The following is a 19,986-nucleotide window of genomic DNA, read 5'->3' on the forward strand; positions in this document are numbered from 1 at the left end:
TTTTTTGCTATTGAGCTGCATGAGCTGCTTATATATTTTGGAGATTAATCCTTTGTCAGTTGCTTCATTTGCAAATATTTTCTCCCATTCTGAGGGTTGTCTTTTGGTCTTGTTTATGGTTTCCTTTTCTGTGCAAAAGCTTTGAAGTTTCATTAGGTCCCATGTGTTTATTTTTGTCTTTATTTCCATTTCTCTAGGAGGTGGGTCAAAAAGGATCTTGCTGTGATTTATGTCATAGAGTATTCTGTCTATGTTTTCCTCTAAGAGTTTGATAGTTTCTGGCCTTACATTTAGGTCTTTAATCCATTTTGAGTTTATTTTTGTGTATGGTGTTAGGGAGTGATCTAATCTCATACTTTTACATGTCCCTGTCCAGTTTTCCCAGCACCACTTATTGAAGAGACTGTCCTTTCTCCACTGTACATTCCTGCTTCCTTTATCAAAGATAAGTTGACCATATATGTGTGGGTTTATCTCTGGGCTTTCTATCCTGTTCCATTGATCTATCTTTCTGCTTTTGTGCCAGTTCCACACTGTCTTGATTACTGTAGCTTTGTAGTATAGTCTGAAGTCAGGGAGCCTGATTCCTCCAGCTCCATTTTTCGTTCTCCAGATTGCTTTGGCTATTCGGGGTCTTTTGTGTTTCCATACACATTGTGAAAATTTTTGTTCTAGTTTTGTGAAAAATGCCATTGGTAGTTTGATAGGGATTGCATTGAATCTGTAGATTTCTTTGGGTAGTAGAGTCATTTTCACAATATTGATTCTTCCAATCCAAGTGCATGGTACATCTCTCCATCTATTTGTATCTTTAATTTCTTTCATCAGTGTCTTATAATTTTCTGCATACAGGTCTTTTGTCTCCTTATGTAGGTTTATTCCTAGATACTTTATTCTTTTTGTTGCAATGGTAAATGGGAGTGTCTCCTTGATTTTACTTTCAGATTTTTCATCAGTAGTATATAGGAATTACAGAGAATTCTGTGTATTAATTTTGTATCCTGCTACTTTACCAAATTCATTGATTAGCTCTAGTAGTTTTCTGGTAGCATCTTTAGGATTCTCTATGTATAGTATGATGTCATCTGCAAAGAGTGACAGCTTTACTTCTTCTTTTCCAATTTGGATTCCTTGTATTTCCTTTTCTTCTCTGATTGCTGTGGCTAAAACTTCCAAAACTAAGTTGAATAAGAGTGGTGAGAGTGGGAAGCCTTGTCTTGTTGCTGATCTTAGTGGAAATGGTTTCAGTTTTTCACCATTGAGGACGATACTGGCTGTGTGTTTGTCATATATGGCCTTTATTATGTTGAGGAAATTTCCCTCTATGCTTACTTTCTGGAGTGTTTTTATCATAAATGGGTGTTGAATTTTGTCGAAAGCTTTCTCTGCATCTATTGAGATGATCATATGGTTTTTCTCCTTCAATTTGTTAATATGGTGTATCACGTTGATTGATTTGCATATATTGAAGAATCCTTGCATTCCTGGAATAAACCCCACTTGATCATGGTGTATGATCCTTTTAATGTGCTGTTGGATTCTATTTGCTAGTATTTTGTTGAGGATTTTTGCATGTATGTTCATCAGTGATATTGGCCTGTAGTTTTCTTTCTTTGTGACATCCTTGTCTCGTTTTGGTATCAAGGTGATGGTGGCCTCGTAGAATGAGTTTGGGAGTGTTCCTCCCTCTGCTATATTTTGGAATAGTTTGAGAAGGAAAGTTGTTAGCTCTTCTCTAAATGTTTGATAGAATTCGTCTGTGAAGCCATCTGGTCCTGGGCTTTTTTCTGTTGGAAGATTTTTAATCACAGTTTCAATTTCAGTGCTTGTGATTGGTCTGTTCATATTTTCTATTTCTTCCTGATTCAGTCTTGGCAGGTTGTGCATTTCTAAGAATGTGTCCATTTCTTCCAGGTTGTCCATTTTATTGGCATAGAGTTGCTTGTAGTAATCTCTCATGATCTTTTGTATTTCTGCAGTGTCACTTGTTTCTTCTCCTTTTTCATTTCTAATTCTATTGATTTGAGTCTTCTCCCTTTTTTTCTTGATGAGTCTGGCTAATGGTTTATCAATTTTGTTTATCTTCTCAAAGAACCAGCTTTTAGTTTTATTGATCTTTGCTATCGTTTCCTTCATTTCTTTTTCATTTATTTCTGATCTGATTTTTATGCTTTCTTTCCTTCTGTGAACTTCGGGATGTTTTTGTTCTTCTTTCTCTAATTGCTTTAGGTGCAAGGTTAGGTTGTTTATTCGAGATGTTTCCTGTTTCTTAAGGTGGAATTGTATTGCTATAAACATTCCCCTTAGAACTGCTTTTGCTGCATCCCATAGGTTTTGGGTCATCCTGTCTCCACTGTCATTTGTTTCTAGGTATTTTTAAATTTTCTCTTTGATTTCTTCAGTGATCACTTCATTATTAAGTAGTGTATTGTTTAGCCTCCATGTGTTTGTATTTTTTTATAGCTCTTTTCCTGTAATTGATATCTAGCCTCATAGCATTGTGGTCAGAAAAGATAGTTGATACAATTTCATTTTTCTTAAATTTACAAAGGCTTGATTTGTGACCCAAGATATGATCTATCCTGGAGAATGTTCCATGAGCACTTGAGAAAAATGTGTATTCTGGTGTTTTTGAATGGAATGTCCTATAAATATCAATTAAGTCCATCTTGTTTAATGTATCATTTAAAGCTTGTGTTTCCTTATTTATTTTCATTTTGGATGATCTGTCCATTGGTGAAAGTGGGGTGTTAAAGTCCCCACTATGATTGTGTTACTGTTGATTTCTCCTTTTATGGCTGTTAGTATTTGCCTTATGTATTGAGGTGCTCCTATGTTGGGTGCATAAATATTTACAATTGTTATATCTTCTTCTTGGATGGATCTCTTTATCATTATGTAGTGTCCTTCTTTGTCTCTTCTAGTAGTCTTTATTTTAAAGTCTATTTTGTCTGATATGAGAATTGCTACTCCAGCTTTCTTTTGGTTTCCATTTGCATGGAATATCTTTTTCCATCCCCTTACTTTCAGTCTGTATGTGTCTCTAGGTCTGAAGTGGGTCTCTTGTAGACAGCATATATACGGGTCTTGTTTTTGTATCCATTCAGCCACTCTGTGTCTTTTAGTGGGAGCATTTAGTCCATTTACATTTAAGGTAATTATCGATATGTATGTTCCTATTCCCATTTCCTTAATTGTTTGGGGTTAGTTATTGTAGTTCTTTTCCTTCTGTTGTGTTTCTTGCCCAGAGAAGTTCCTTTAGCATTTGTTGTAAAGCTGGTTTGGTGGTGCTGAACTCTCTCAGCTTTTGCTTGTCTGTAAAGGTTTTAATTTCTCCATCAAATATGAATGAGATACATGCTGGGTAGACTAATCTTGGTTGCAGGTTTTTCTCCTTCATCACTTTAATTTTGTCCTGCCACTCCCTTCTGGCTTGTAGAGTTTCTGCTGAGAGATCAGCTGTTATCCTGATGGGGATTGCCTTGTGTGTTATTTGTTGTTTTTACCTTGCTGCTTTTAATGTGATTTCTTTGTGCTTAATTGTTGACAGTTGGATTAATATGTGTCTTGGCGTATTTCTCCTTGGATTTATTCTGTATGGGACTCTCTGTGCCTCCTGGACTTGATTCACTATTTCCTTTCCCATATTAGGGAAGTTTTCAACTATAATCTCTTCAAACATTTTCTCAGTCCCTTTCTTTTTCTCTTCTTCTTCTGGAACCCCTATAATTCGAATCTTGGTGCATTTAATATTGTCCCAGAGGTCTCTGAGACTGTCCTCTGTTCTTTTTGTTCTTTTTTCTTTATTTTGCTCTGCATCAGTTATTTCCACTATTTTATCTTCCACCTCACTTATCCGTTCTTCTGCCTCAGTTATTCTGCTATTGATCCCATCTAGGGTATTTTTCATTTTATTTATTGTGTTTTTAATCAATGCTTGATTCATCTTTAGTTCTTCTAGGTCCTTGTTAACTGTTTCTTGCATTTTGTCTATTCTATTTCCAAGATTTTGGATCTGGGAAATAGAATCTTGGATCATCTTTACTATCATTATTCTGAATTCTTTTTCAGGTAGACTGCCTATTTCCTCCTCATTTGTTAGGTCTGGTGGGTTTTTATCTTGCTCCTTCTCCTGCTGTGTGTTCTTCTGTCTTCTCATTTTGCTTATGGTACTGTGTTTGGTGTCTCCTTTTTGCAGGCTGCAGGTTCGTAGTTCCCATTGTTTTTGGTTTCTGTCCCTAGTGGGTACGGTTGGTTTAGTGGGTTGTGTAGGCTTCCTGGTGGAGGGGACTAGTGCCTGTGTTCTGGTGGATGAGGCTGGATCTTGTCTTTCTGGTGAGTAGGTCCACGTCTGGTGGTGTGTTTTTGGGTGTCTGCGGACTTTTTATGATTTTAAGCAGCCTCTCTTCTAATGGGTGGCATTGTGTTCCTGTCTTGCTAGTTGTTTGGCATAGGGTGTTCAGCACTGTAGCTTGCTGGTCGTTGAGTGAAGCTGGGTGTTGGTGTTGAGATGGAGATCTCTGCAAGATTTTCGCCGTTTGATATTATGTGGAACTGGGAGGTCTCTTGTGGACCAATGTCCTGACGTTGGCTCTCCCACCTCAGAGGCACAGCAGTGACTCCTGGCTCCTCAGTTTGGGATGATTTGTTGTCTATTCATGTATTCCACAGATGCAGGGTACATCTAGTTGATTGTAGAGCTTTAATCCGCTGCTTCTGAGGCTGCTGGGAAAAATTTCCCTTTCTCTTCTTTGTTCTCACAGCTCCCGGGTCTCAGCTTTGGATTTGGCTCCACCTCTGCGTGTAGGTCACTGGAGGGCATCTGTTCTTAACTCAGACAGGACAGGGTTAAAGGAGTAGCCACTTCGGGGACTCTGGCTCACTCAGCCCGAGGGCGAGGGAGGGGCATGGAGTGCGGGGCGAACCTGCAGCGGCAGAGGCCGGCATGACGTTGCACCATCCCGAGGCATGCCGTGCGTTCTCCCAGGGAAGCTGTCCCTGGATCCTGGGACCCTGGCAGTAACGAGCTGCATAGTCTCCCATAAGGGCGGCGTGGACAGTGACCTGCGCTCGCACACAGGCTTCTTGGTGGCAGCAGCAGCAGCCCCAGCATCCCATGCCTGTCTCTGCACTCCGCACTTTCAGCCACAGTTCGTGCCCTTCTGTGGAGCTCCTTTAAGCAGCGCTCTTAATCCCCTCTCCTTGTGCACCAGGAAACCAAGAGGGAAGAAAATGTCTCTTGCCTCTTCGGCAGCTCCAGAGTTTTCCCGGACTCCCTCCTGGCTAGCTGTGGTGCATTAACCCCCTTCAGGCTGAGTTCTCGCCGCCAGCCCCGGTCCTCTCCCTGCACTCTGACCGAAGCCCGAGCCTCAGCTTCCAGCCCCGCCTGCCCCGGCAGGCGAGCAGACAAGCCTCTCGGGCTGGTGAGTGCCGGTTGGCACCGCTCCTCTGTGCGGGAATCTCTCCGCTTTGCCCTACCCAGGTACATGGGGAGTTTCTTGCCTTTGGGGAGGTCTGGCGTCTTCTGTCAGCGTTCAGTAGGTGTTCTGTAGGAGTTGTTCCACGTGTAGCTGTATTTCTGGTGTATGTGTGGGGAGGAAGGTGATCTCCGCGTCTTACTCTTCTGCCATCTTCCCCGGAAGTCTGAGCTAAGTATCTTAGAGGCTGGATAGATTGTGGCTTCACCAAGTTTTTATTTCTCAAAAATTTATTCTTCTCAAGTATATGATAGTGTTATTAATAAATACCAGGTTCAGTACTTTGTATTTTCTTTTTCTTTCTGGAAATAAATATTAGATTTTTCTTTTACCTTCTCATTCTTACATTCATTCATATTTTTTATTCCAATGCCAATTCACTGTGGCCCTCAACTGTGGATAGTGAAGAAATTAATAGAGAGGATTAAAAGATTCCCTGACTTGTTATCAGTGTTGAATTGAGTGTTCACCACATCATCATCTCAGACATTAAATTAAGCAGTGTACAGGAGACTTTTTTTTATTTGTCCAGGTAGGTGTATTATGGTGAACATTTACATGTTATCTTTTCTCAAGAGGTTAAACTGCTTGGGAGAATGAACTATAAAAGAGCTCCACAAAACAAAGTAGATCATGATTGTTTTAAAGGATTAAATGTAATCAGAACTTACAAAATTTTTAAATTAGATATTACTTTGAGATATAAGTATGAAGAAAATCTGATCATTTTCTATTATCCAAAAACTAAAAGAAAGTTTGGACTGACTAGCTTTTTTTCCAGCCATCTCAAATCTTTCCTAGTGGTATTGGCTCTTGTTTTCAGAATTTTTATATTTATTTCAGCATGTGACTTGCCATGTGATTTTACTTATGATGAGAAAGGGAAGGTGATAGTACAGAAAAACTCAAAACATAGTATGAAAGTGCCAAAGTGAGAAACTGTGGCTTTGTATCATTTAAGTACCCTGTCTCTAGTTTGGAATCTGTTCCACCTGGATCATCTTGGACACTTTTTTTCCCATTAGTCAGGGAAAATGTCTTATTTTTAGTTATTATTAAGTTTATCATTGTTTATCCTCCTTAATGGAATTAACTGTGAAAAAGCAAGATTTTTTTTGTTGTTATTGGAATAAATTTGGTGTCAAAGTATGAACAAATTAAATCAACAACATTTTTTAAAAACTAGTATTTAGAAGAGTAGTTTTTACTGAAATTAGGCTACTTTTTTCTGTGATGTTTGTCTGAAGACTTCTATTCATAGCATATAACATAAGACTGCTCTGGGTAAACTAATAGAGAGTGAAACTTCCTTTAATGCATAAGTTAGATGATTGTAATAATAACTTTGAATATTGTACAGAACAATCCTTATTGGTTTTACTTTGGCTAGGATAGTACAAATTGTTTTGAAACCAAACTTGGATCTGCTTGCTTGATGTGCAGGAAAGCCAATCTACTGATACCAGTTTGTGGTGAAGGAAAATACAATGTTTATTGCACAGCAACAAGCAAGGGCAGCTCATGTTCAAAAGACCTACACTCTCGATGGCTTTTAGGGAAGGATTTTTAAAGGCAACATTAGAGGTGAGGGTTTACTGGGTCCATGATCAGCTCATGGACTTTCTTCTCATTGGTTGGTGATGAGGTAAAAGGGTCATGTTTTAAAAATGTTAATAATAAACCTTCTGATTCCAACTGGTCTGAGTCTACATGCTCTACATATCTGTGATCAGCATGTAGTCACTATCCTCCACCTGGATGAGTCTTATTTTCTGCAGAACGACTCAAAGATCTGCTCAGATTATTATGTATATCCCGTGAGGAGGAGCTAGGACTCTTTTTTTTTTTTTTTTTTGGCTGAACTATTGTTAAAGCCATCATTAGTTTTCTTGCTTAACTGCTCTTTGGAACTTAGGGAAGGCCTAGGAGACTAAAGTCTTTTTTCTACAAACAAGAAACGGAGGTCACAGAGAAGATTTGGCACCTAGGAAGGCCTCGCAGGGTCCTGCTCAGCTTCAAAATCTTCTCAATTGTTACTATTCTGAAAGAGAGTATAGTTGTAATACTCTGTATTATAATATTCTGTGGTCCCACATTTAATATGCAAAGTTGTTAGTATTAATACTTTGTATGCATAACTTATTTGAAAGTTTAGTTTCTAACGTGTTCCAGTGATCACAGCTATAGTAATATCTACTTTCTGGTAACATACCTTATTATGAGCTTAAATTCTAGTTACCTTGTTTTCATGAAAAAATGCACTGATATATTATAAATATATTAATGCATATATAATATAAATGTATTGATGCAGAAACTATCAACAGTTGTATTTTTCTTCATTATAAATTTTCAATTTAGAAAAAAAAAAATGGCCATTTTTCCCCAAGTAGGAGAGCAATTATTGGCAATTCAGGGTATGCAAATGCTTTAGTATTATAGAATAGCAGTACTTACTAAAAGGGCTGGGTGGTGTCAGAATTTTCATTTAGATGTAGCCAGTTTACTGTTAACTGAATTTTTTTCTTTTTATTGCTATTTTGAAATTATGTGGTGTGTAGAGTTTTTTAAGTTAAAGAATAAAAGGTCAGGACAGTTGTAGTATAAATGTCTAACAGTTTTTGTTTTATTTTAAATTGTAATGCAAGTGCTTAACTTAAGCTTTTGATCACCAAGGCCTCTGCTGAAGGCTATCCCAAACAAAACCTTGCCAGCTGCAAGTAAAGAGCCAGACTGCCTCCCCCTGCCGACCACCCCTGCAGCCCCCACCAAGTTTCCTCTGTTTTAGAGATATCTGGTATATGGTTGACTTAATAACAGACCTTTTGACCACTTGTTTTTCCCTTCTCACACTCTAATTCCTGCTCTTATGCTTTAAATTCACCAATAAGGTGTGAACCTGAGAAAACTTAGGCCCCCACCTATGACCCCAATAAAATCAGAAGCCCAGACCTACTCTCCCACCTCCCCACACCCCCACCTCCCCCACTTCCCAACCTCTGCCTCACTACCCTCCCCCACTTCACTCCAAGGACCCATTTGTGCTGTGTACCATCCAGGGCTTGTGAGTAATAAACATTGTCTTTCAAAGTTTCCTGATAGTTATTGCTAAGGGCATCTTGCAATCATAGTAAGAACCACAAAGACTAGTCCAGCCACAGCATGGGTTTTGAAAGGGGAGATATCTGTGGGGAGCTCCGTGGGCCCAGATGAATGCCCGCAGGTATTTCTAGCCATAGCATCGCTATTTATAGGCACAAAACAACAGGATTTTTCTTTACAAGTCTTGCTTATAGAGCATACTAGATAAAGGAAAGGCAGGAGGGCAGGGAGTGAAAGAAAGCTTGAATTATGGGGAATAGCTTTTTATGCTAGCATAGAACAAAGAATTTTGCTCACTATACGATAAGAATTAAGTCACTAGCCCCTGCAGTTGATGACTGACAGTGCATTGAAAGGGTTTTAGAGGAAAACAGGATGAGGCACTCTGTGTTTGGAAAAAACAGGGCTCTTACAAAGTTTGAGGTATATTTCAGGAAGAATTTTAATAAACACAGACTCTTACAACTTCCTATCCATAGAAAAGTATTAAAATAATTAACTGAGATACCTGTTATTTGTGACTAGAAGTGACATTTTACCAAAATGTATGTTTGACTGCATGTATTCCGTGGCCAAAAATCATATATATATATATATACTGGCTTTTCCCCCTGCCTGTTCTGAGCAGTTCCTCAGAGCTATCTGGGAGGCTGTTTCCCAGGCTATAATCCTCAGTAAGATCCTGAATAAAACTTAAACTCACAGCTCTTGCACTGTGTGGTTTTCTTTGAATTGACACTAGGTATTTTATATTCACAAGTTTTTGTACATTTAAGGTTCAGACAAACTCTGTTGAAAGTTAGCCTAACTTACTTCACCTGAAAAATTGAGATATTGAGGTGTATCTTAAGTTATAGGGAGGAATTTTCTGATGTACACAGAGAAATTATCTTTTCCTTACTAAGGTCTATGGTGGTGCCCCTAGTGTCTTAGAATACATCCTATGGTGACATATTCACTGAGCTTGCTGAATCCTAGTTTTGCCCTTCACCAGATCTATGATCTTGGACAAAATACTTAACTTTTTTAAGTTAAGTATTCTGCTTTTTCAGTTATATGGAAGAGAGTGATAATAGAACCTGCTTCATTCCATGTGATGATTGTTATGGGATTAAATGAGATAATATATTTAAGACACTGAGTGTACTTCCTGGCACATCAAATCCTATATTCTTATCAAACTTAGTTATGGTCATTTAAATTTGTAAGTGCTCAAAAATACCATTGCTCAAATATATCATTTCTCCAATCCCATGCCTAAAATCCTATTATAGTAATTACCAGAGCTAGAAGTCAATCCAGAGTTTGCACTTTCACTTTTCTCTTTTTTCTCTATTTATATTTTACAGTATGAAAATATTTCAAAACAAACTAAAATATTTTTAAAATGATGAAACCTGGTGTAACTGTCAATATTCCATAAATTCTAACGTTGTTTCATTCGTTTTAAGTATTTTATAAGAATTTTATAATTCTTTGGATGCAATGCTTAAGCCTCCTTTATACCCCATTTCTACAAAGACACTACATCTCATTCCCTCATTTCCTCCCTAAAACAAACCAGCACTCTCCAGCTTGTGTGGATCTTTCCCGTTTATGTTTTTAAAAATTTACCATATGTGTATGTATTCAAAAATAATATAAAGGTATTGTTTTGTGTGTTTTAAAATTTTGTATAAATGGTATTGTGCCCTTTGTGTCATTCTGCAGATTGCTTTTGGCTTCAATATTGTATTTTTGAAATTTACTTATGGTGGACTATTAATATATAGTTGGTTTATTTTAGCTGTTCAAGAATATAACCTGTGTGACTACATTCATTCCCCTAGTAACACTTGTTTTCAACTTTCTCTATTACAAAAAATGCAGCAATGAACAGCTTTATTTGTATCTAATTGTGCAAAAATGTAAGTTTCTCAAGAGCTTATATTTAGAAGTAGAATTACTGATTAAAAGAATATGTACCTTTTCAACTCTATTGATACTGTAACAAATTACTGCAAAATGAGTGGCTTAAAACAACATATATTTATTTTCTTACAGTTCTGTAGATCATAAGTCTGACACAGGTCTCACTGAGCTGAAATCAGTATGTTATGTTAACAGCACTGTATTTCTTTCAGGAGCCTGTAAGGAGTATCTGTTTCCTAGCCTTTCCTTGGTTCTAGAGGCTACCCACATTCTTTGGCTTATGGCTCTCTTCTGCATCTTCAAAGCCAGCTATGATAAGTCGATTCCTTCTCACATCTCATCACTCTGACCTCTTCCATAATCATATCTCCCTCTGACGAGAGCTGGGAAACTTTATCCACGTTTAAGGACTCATATTATTACATTGGGTCCAGCCAGATAATACAGAGTAATCTACCTATTTTAAGATCAGCTGATTAGCAACCCTAATTATATCTGCAACTTTAATCCTCTTTTGCATTTAATCTAACAAGTTATGAAGATTAAGAAACTGACATCTTTTGTACAATTGTTCTGCCTATCACATCAACTTTATGCAATTCTGTGAAGAGTTTTCAAAATGATTTTGCCAATTATAAAAGAGTGAATGAAAGTTTCCTTTATTCTCCTTTTGGTCAACACCGAATGTTGTTGGGCATTCATATTAATGCCAATCTGAATCTATCATTGTTGATTTCACTTTTATTTTCTCAATGAGTAATGAAATTAAACTTCTTATATGTTTATTATTTTGTCTTCTTTTGATAATTGCTCTTACATGTATTTTTCCTTTTGCTAATTGAATTGCTTTTTGTTTTCATATTATTTTTAAGAGTTATTTATGTTATCTATTAATTCTTGGTTATCATTTAATTCTTATGTTATCTATGAATTGTGTTAATAATATTAATTCTATCAATAAAATTAGAATTAATTCTATTAATACTATCTATTATTCTTATGTTATCTATTAATTCTCTCAGTCTGTTGCTGTATTTAAAAAAATTCATTTAACTAATTTCTGTATGAGAATTAAAGTTTCAAGGCAAAAATATATATCAATTTTTTTATAGTTTTTGTATGTTATACCTTACTAAAGAGATCATTCCTAATCTGAGGTTAAAGATACTGACCTATATTTCTTTTACACTTTTACAAATTTTTCTTTAGCAAATTTACTTTTTTTTTTTTTTTTTTTTTTTTTTTGCAGTACGTGGGCCTCTCACTGTTGTGGCCTCACCCGTTGTACAGCACAGGCTCCGGACGCACAGGCTCAGCAGCCATGGCTCATGGGCCCAGCCGCTCCACAGCTTGTGGGATCCCCCCAGACCGGGGCATGAACCCGTGTCCCCTGCATTGGCAGGTGGACTCTCAAACACTGCGCCACCAGGGAAGCCCCAAATTTACATTTTTAATCTACCTGGAATTATCAATGTGTTATAAGCCAGAGATCCAATTTGATTTTATTTTCCATATGGATAACAATTGTTTCAATTCCATGTACTGAATTTTCCCAATTCCTTTCCTTCTTCTCAAAGCCTGCCATTACACCTTGTGGGTGTCCTGATTTCTATTCAAGATATAATGTTCTAACTCCTTATCTGCAGCTTATACTACAACATTACCTTTACAAACCTTTTATGAATGGTGATCTGCTGTGCCTTTTTTTTTTTAACATCTTTATTGGAGTATAATTACTTTACAATATTGTGTTAGTTTCTGCTTTAAAACAAAGTGAATCAGCTATATGTATATCCCAATATCTCCTCCCTCTTGTGTCTCCCTCCCACCCTCCCAATCCCACCCTTCTAGTTGGTCACAAAACACCGAGCTGATCTCCCTGTGCTATGTGGCTGCTTCCCACTAGCTATCTATTTTACATTTGGTAGTATATATAAGTCCATGCCATTCCCTCACTTCATCCCAGCTTACTCTTCCCTCTCCCTGTGTCCTCAAGTCCATTCTCTACACCTGTATCTTTATTCCTGTCCTGCACCTAGGTTCTTCAGAAGCTTTTTTTTTTCTTTTAGATTTCATATATATGTGTTAGCATATGGTATTTGTTTTTCATTTTCTGACTTACTTTGCTCTGTATGACAGACTCTAGGTTCATTCACATCAATAAAAATAACTCAATTTTGCTTCTTTTTATGGATGAGTAATATTCCATTATATATATGTGTCACATCTTCTTTATCCATTTTATCAATTCAACTGTCGATGGACACTTATGTTGCTTCCACGTCCTGGCTATTGTAAATAGATCTGCAATGAACTTTGTGGCACATGACTCTTTTTGAATTATGGTTGTCTCAGGGTATATGCCCATTAGTGGGATTGCGGGGTTGTATGGTAGTTCTATTTTTAGTTTTTTAAGGAACCTCCATACTGTTCTCCATAGTGGCTATATGAATTTACATTCCCACCAACAGTGCAAGGGGGTGCCATTTTCTCCACACCATCTCCAGCATTTATTGTTAGTAGATTTTTTGATGATGGCCATTCTGACTGGTGTGAGGTGTTACCTCTTTGTAGTTTTGATTTGCGTTTCTCTACTGATTAGTGATGTTGAGCATTCTTTCATGTGTTTGTTGGCAATCTGTGTATCTTCTTTGGAAAAATGTCTATTTAGGTCTTCAGTCCATTTTTGGATTAGGCTTTTTGTGTTTTTGATATTGAGCTGCATGAGCTGCTTGTAAATTTTGGAGATTAATCCTTTGTCGGTTGCTTCATTTGTAAATATTTTCTCCCATTCTGAGGGTTGTATTTTCATCATGTTTATGGTTTCCTTTGCTGTGCGAAAGCTTTTAAGTTCCATTAGGTCTCATTTGTTTATTTGTGTATTTATTTCCAATTCTCTAGGAGGGTCAAAAAGACCTTGCTGTGATTTATGTCACAGAGTGTTCTGCCTATATGTTCCTCTAAGAGTATTATAGTGTCTGGCCTTACATTTAGGTCTTTAATCCATTTTGAGTTTATTTTTGTGTATGGTGTTAAGGATTATTCTGATTTCATTCTTTTACATGCAGCTGTCCAGTTTTCCCAGCACCACTTATTGAAGAGCCTGTCTTTTCTCCAGAGTATATTCTTGCTTCCTTTATCAAAAATAAGGTCACCATAAGTGAATGGGTTTATCTCTGAGCTTTCTACCTGGTCTGTTGATCTATATTTCTGTTTTTGTTCCAGTACCATATTATCTTGATTACTGTATCTTGGTAGTATAGTCTTAAGTCCAGGAGCCTTCTTCCTCCAGCTCTGTTTTTCTTTCTCAAGATTGCTTTGGTTATTCGGGGTCTTTTGTGTTTTCTATACAAATTGTGACATTTTTTGTTCTAGTTCTATGAAAAATGCCATTCGTAGCTTGATAGGGATTACAATGAATGTGTAGATTGGTTTGCGTAGTATAGTCATTTTCACAATGTTGATTCTTCCAATCCTAAAACATGTTATGTGTCTCCATCTGTTTGTATCATCTTTAATTTCTTTCATCAGTGTCTTATAGTTTTCTGTATACAGGTTTTTTGTCTCCTTAGGTAGGTTTATTCCCAGGTATTTTATTCTTAGTTTTGCAATGGTAAATGGGAGTATTTCCTTAATTTCTCTTCAGATTGTTCATCATTATTGTATAGGAATGCAAGAGATTTCTGTGCATTAATTTTGTATCCTGCTACTTTACCAAATTCGTTGATTAGTTCTAGTAGTTTTCTGGTAAAACCTTTATGATACTTTATGTATAGTATCATGTCATCTGCAAACAGTGATGGCTTTGTTTATTCTTTTCTGATTTGGATTCCTTTTATTTATTTTCCTTATCTGATTTCTGTGACTAAAACTTCCAAATCTATGTTGAACAACAGTTATGAGAGTGGACAACCTTGTCTTGTTCCGGATCATAGTGGAAATGCTTTCAGTTTTTCACCATTGAGAATGATGTTGTCTGTGTGTTTGTCATATATGCCCTTTATTATGTTGAGGTAAGTTCCCTCTGTGCCTACTTTCTTGAGGGTTTTTATCTTAAATTTGTGTTGAATTTTGTCAAAAGCTTTTCCTGCATCTATTGAGATGATCATATGGTTTTTCTCTTTCAATTTGTTAATATGGTGTATCACATTGAATGATTTGCGTATATTGAAGAATCCTTGCATTCCGGGGATCAACCCAACTTGATCATGGTGTTTGATCTTTTTAATGTGCTGCTGGATTCTGTATGCTAGTATTTTGTTGAGGATTATTGCATCTATGTCTATCAGTGATATTGGCCTGTAGTTTTCTCTCTTTGTGACATCTTTGTCTGGGTTTGGTTTCAGGGTGATGGTGGCCTTGTAGAATGAGTTTGGGAGTCTTCCTCCCTCTGGTATATTTTGGAAGAGTTTGAGAAGGATAGGTTTTAGGTCTTCTCTAAATGTTTGATAGAATTCGCCTGTGAAGCCATCTGGTCCTGGGCTTTTGTTTGTTTGAAGATTTTAAATCATAGTCTCAATTTCATGGCTTGTGGTTCATCTGTTTATACTTTCTATTTCTTACTGGTTCAGTCTCAGAGGGTTGTGCTTTTCTACGAATTTGTCCATTTCTTCCAGGTTGTCCAATTTATTGGCTTATAGTTGCTTGTAGTAATCTCTCATGATCCTTTGTATTTTTGCACTGTCAGTTGTTACTTCTCCTTTTTCGTTTCTAATTCCATTGATTTGAGTCTTCTTCCTTTTTTTTTCTTGATGAGCCTGGCTAATGGTTTATCAATTTTGTTTATCTTCTCAAGAATCAGCTTTTAGTTTTATTGATCTTTGCTACTGTTTCCTCCATTTCTTTTTCATTTATTTCTGATCTGATATTTATGATATCTTTCCTTCTGCTAACTTTAGGGTTTTTTTGTTTGTTTGTTTTTGTTTCTGTAATTCCTTTAGGTGTACTGTTTGGTTGTTTATTTGAGATGCTTCTTGTTTCTTGAGGTAGGAGTGTATTGCTATAAACTTCCCCCTTAGAACTGTTTTTGCTGCATCCCATAGGTTTTGGGTTTTCATGTTTTCATTGTCATTTGTTTCTAGGTATTTTTTTCATTTTCTCTTTGATTTCTTCTGTGATACCTTGGTTATTAAGTAGTATATTGTTTAGCCTCCATGTGTTTCAAATTTTTAGAGATTTTTTCCCTGTAATTGATATCTATTCTTATAGCAATGTGGTGGCAAAAATATTTGATATGATTTCAATTTTCCTAAATTTATCAAGGCTTGATTTGTGACTCCAGGTATGATCTATCCTGGAGAACGTTCCATGAGCACTTGAGGAGAAAGTATATTCTGTTGTTTTTGGATGGAATGTCCTATAAATATCAATTAAGTCCATCTTGTTTAATATGTCTTGTAAAGCTTGTGTTTCCTTATTTATTTTCATTTTGGATGATCTGTCCATTGGTTAAAATAGGATGATAAATCCCCTACCATGATTGTGTTACTTTCAATTTCCCCTTTTATGGCTGTTAGTATTTGCCTTATGTATTGAGTTGCTCCTATGTTAGGTGCATAAATATTTACAATTGTTATTTCTTCTTCTTGGATCGATCCCTTCATCATTATGTACTGTCCTTCTTTGTCTCTTGTAATAGTCTTTATTTTAAAGTCTATTTTGTGTGATATTAGAATTGTTACTCTATCTTTCTTTTGATTTCCATTTGCATGGAATATCTTTTTCCATCCCCTCACTTTTAATCTGTATATATCCCTAGGTCTGAAGTAGGTCTCTTGTAGACAGTATATATACAGGTCTTGTTTTTCACCCATTCAGCCTGTCTATGTTTTGGTTGGAGCATTTAATCCATTTACATTCAAGGTAATTATCAATATGTATGTTCCTATGACCATTTTCTTAATTGTTTTGGGTTTGTTTTTGTCTGTCTTTTCCTTCTCTTGTGTCTCTGCCTAGACTCTGTAAAGCTGGTTTGCTGGTGCTGAATTCTCTTAGCTTTTGCTTGTCTGTAAGGTTTTAATTTCTCCATCAAATATGAATGAGATACTTGCTGGGTAGAGTAATCTTGGTTGTAGGTTCTTCCCTTTAATCACTTAAATATGTCCTGCCACTCCCTTCTGATTTGCAGTTTCTGCTAAAAGATCAGCATTTAACCTTATGGGGATTCCCTTCTATGTTTTTTTGTTGTTTTTCCCTTGCTGCTTTTAATACTTTTTCTTTGTATTTAATTTTTGATTGTTTGAGTAGTATGTGTCTTGGCGTGTTTTTCCTTGGGTTTATCCTGTATGGGACTCTCTGTGCTTCCTGGACTTGATTGACTATTTCCTTTCCCATATTAGGGAAGTTTTCAACTATAATCTCTTCAAATATTTTCTCAGTCCCTTTCTTTTTCTCTTCTTCTTCTGGGACCCCTAGAATTCGAACGTTGGTGCATTTAAAGTTGTCCCAGAGTTCTCTGTGACTGTTCTCAATTATTTTCATTCTCTTTTCTTTTTCTGCTGTGCAGTAGTTATTTCCAATATTTTATCTTCCAGGTCACTTATCCGTTCTTCTTCTTTAGTTATTCTGCTATTGATTCCTTTTAGAGAATTTTAAATTTCATTGATTTTGTTTTTCATCATTGTTTGTTTGTTCTTTAGTTCTTCTAGGTCCTTTTTAAACATTTCTTGTATTTTCTCCAATCTATATCCAAGATTTTGGATCATCTTTACTATCATTACTCTGATTTTTTTTTCAGGTAGGCTGCCTATTTCCCCTTCATTTGTTTGGTCTGGTGAATTTTTACCTTGCTCCTTCATCTGCTGTGTGTTTCTCTGTTTTCTCATTTTACTTAACTTACTGTGTGTTGGGAGTTCCTTTCACAGGCTTCAGGTTTCTAGTTCCCATTGTTTTTGCTGTGTGCCCCCCATGGCTACGTTTGGTTCAGTGAATTATGTAGGCTTCCTGTTGGAGGTGACTGGTGCCTATGTTCTGGTGGATGAGGCTGGATCTTTTCTTTCTGGTGGGCACGATCATGTCCGGCAGTGTGTTTTGGTGTGTCTGTGATCTTATTATGATTTTAGGCAGCCTGTGTGCTAATGATTGGGGTTGTGTTCCTGTCTTGCTAGTTGTTTGGCATAGAGTATCCAGCACTATAACTTGCTGTTCATTGAATGGAGCTGGGTCTTGGTGTTGAGAGCGAGTTCTCTGGGAGATTTTTGCCATTTGATATTAAGTGGAGCTGGGATGTCTCTGGTGGACCAATGTGCTGAACTAGGCTCTCCCACCTCCGAGGCACAGGCCTGACACCCAGCCAGAGCACCAAGACCCTGTCAGCCACACGGCTCAGAAGATAAAGGAGAAAAAAAGAAAGAAAGAAAGAAGATAAATAAAATAAAGTTATTGAAATGAAAAATAATTATTAAAAACAAAATATTGAAAAGTAATAAAAAAAAGAAAGAAGAGAGAAATCAATCCAAAAACAAATCCAGCAATGATAACAAGTGCTAAAAACTGTACTAAAAACAAACAAACAAACAAACATGGACAGACAGAACCTAAGGACAAATGCTAAAAGCAATGTTATACAGACAAAATCACCCAAAGAAGCATACACATACATACACACTCACAAAAAGAGAAAAAGGACAAATATATATATATATATGTATATGTATATATATGTATATATATATAAAAACACATATATATATACACGCACATATATATACATATATATGCGTATATATATGTGCGTATATATATATATATGTATATATATATATATATAAAGGAAGAGAGCAATCAAATCAATAAACAAATCTACCAATGATAATCAACTCTAAATACTAAACTAAGATAAACATAAAACCAGAAACAAATTAGATGTGGAAAGCCAACCCTTAGTCTACAGTTGTTCCCAAACTCCACTGCCTCAATTTTGGGATGATTCATTGTCTATTCAGGTATTCCATAGGTGCAGGGTACATCAAGTTGATTGTGGAGATTTAATCTACTGCTCCTGAGGGTACTGGGAGAAATTTCCCTTTCTCTTCTTTTTTCACTCAGCTCCTGTGGTTCAGCTTTGGATTTAGCCCAGTCTCTGTCTGTAGGTCACCTGAGGGCATCTCTTTCCTTCCCAGACAGGACGAGGTTAAACTAGCAGCTGATTAGAGGGTTCTGGCTCACTCAGGCTAGGGGGAGGGTGGGGTACAGAATGCGGGGTGAGCCTGTGATGGCAGAGGCCTATGTGACATTGCAACAGCCTGAGGTGTGCTGTGTGTTCTCCTGGAGAAGTTGGCCCTGGGTCACGAGACCCTGGCCGTGGCCGGATGCTCAGGCTCCCAGGAGTGGAGGTGTGGACAGTGACTTGTGTTTGCACACAGGCTTCTTGGTGGCTGCAGCAGCAGACTTAGCATCTCATGCCTGTCTGTAGTGTCCATGCTGATAGCCGCAGCTCACACCCATCTCTGGAGTTTGTCCAGGTTGTGCTCTGAATCCCCTCTCCTCATGCACCCCTAAACAATTTTCTCTCACCTCTTAGGCAGGTCCAGAGTATTTCCTGGACTCCCTCCCGGATACTGTGGCACACTAGCCCCCTTCAGGCTGTGTTCACGCAGCCAATCCCAGTCCTCTCCCTGGGATCTGAACTCCGAAGACAGAGCCTCAGCTCCTAGCCCCCACATGCCTCAGGCGGGTGAGCCAACAAGCCTCTCAGGCTGGTGAGTTCTGGTCAGCACTGATCCTCTACATGGGAATCTCCCCACTTTGCCTTCTGCACCTCTGTTGCTGCACTCTCCTCCATGGCTCTGTAGCTTCCCCCATGCCACCCCCTATATCCACCAGTGAAAGGGCTTCCTATTGTGTGGAAACTTTTCCTCCTTTACAGCTCCTCCCAGAGGTGCAGGTCCCATCCCTATTCTTTTGTTTCTCTTTTTCCTTTTTTCTTTTGCCCTACCCCGGTACGTGGGGAGTTTCTTGACTTTTGGGACATCTGAGGTCTTCTGCCAGCATTCAGTGGTATCCTGTAGGAGTTGTTCCACATGTAGATGTATTTCTTATGTATTTGTGGGGAGGAAGGTGATCTCCACGTCTTATTCCTCCACAATCTTGAAGGTCTCTCCTGATCTGCTGTGTCTTAATCTGGGTTTGGGGTACACTGGTATATTACTTAGTTTTGCTTCAATAATAAATAATTCCCCCACTTTTTTTGTTTTCAACACAGAAGTTTTATTTGTCAATTTTGTTACATGTTGACTGCTTGTCAGCTTCTCCTCTGCTTCTGCCCCATATGTCTTTTTACTTCTGAATACAGGCTAAAGCATGGCTCTGAAAAGTTTCTTCTTGGTTGTGGACTCTATCACATCCACTCACTTCCATTTACCAAAACAAGTCACATGGCTAAACCCTATGTTAATGGGATAGGAAAGTATACTCCTTCGATAGGAGACACTGTAAGTCACATCACAAATAGCAAAGGAAGTAGGATTCTCTTTCAGGATGGGATAGTGAATTATTG

Source organism: Mesoplodon densirostris, chromosome 17, assembly GCF_025265405.1.
Source record: "Mesoplodon densirostris isolate mMesDen1 chromosome 17, mMesDen1 primary haplotype, whole genome shotgun sequence".
NCBI classification, from domain to species: Eukaryota; Metazoa; Chordata; class Mammalia; order Artiodactyla; family Ziphiidae; genus Mesoplodon; species Mesoplodon densirostris.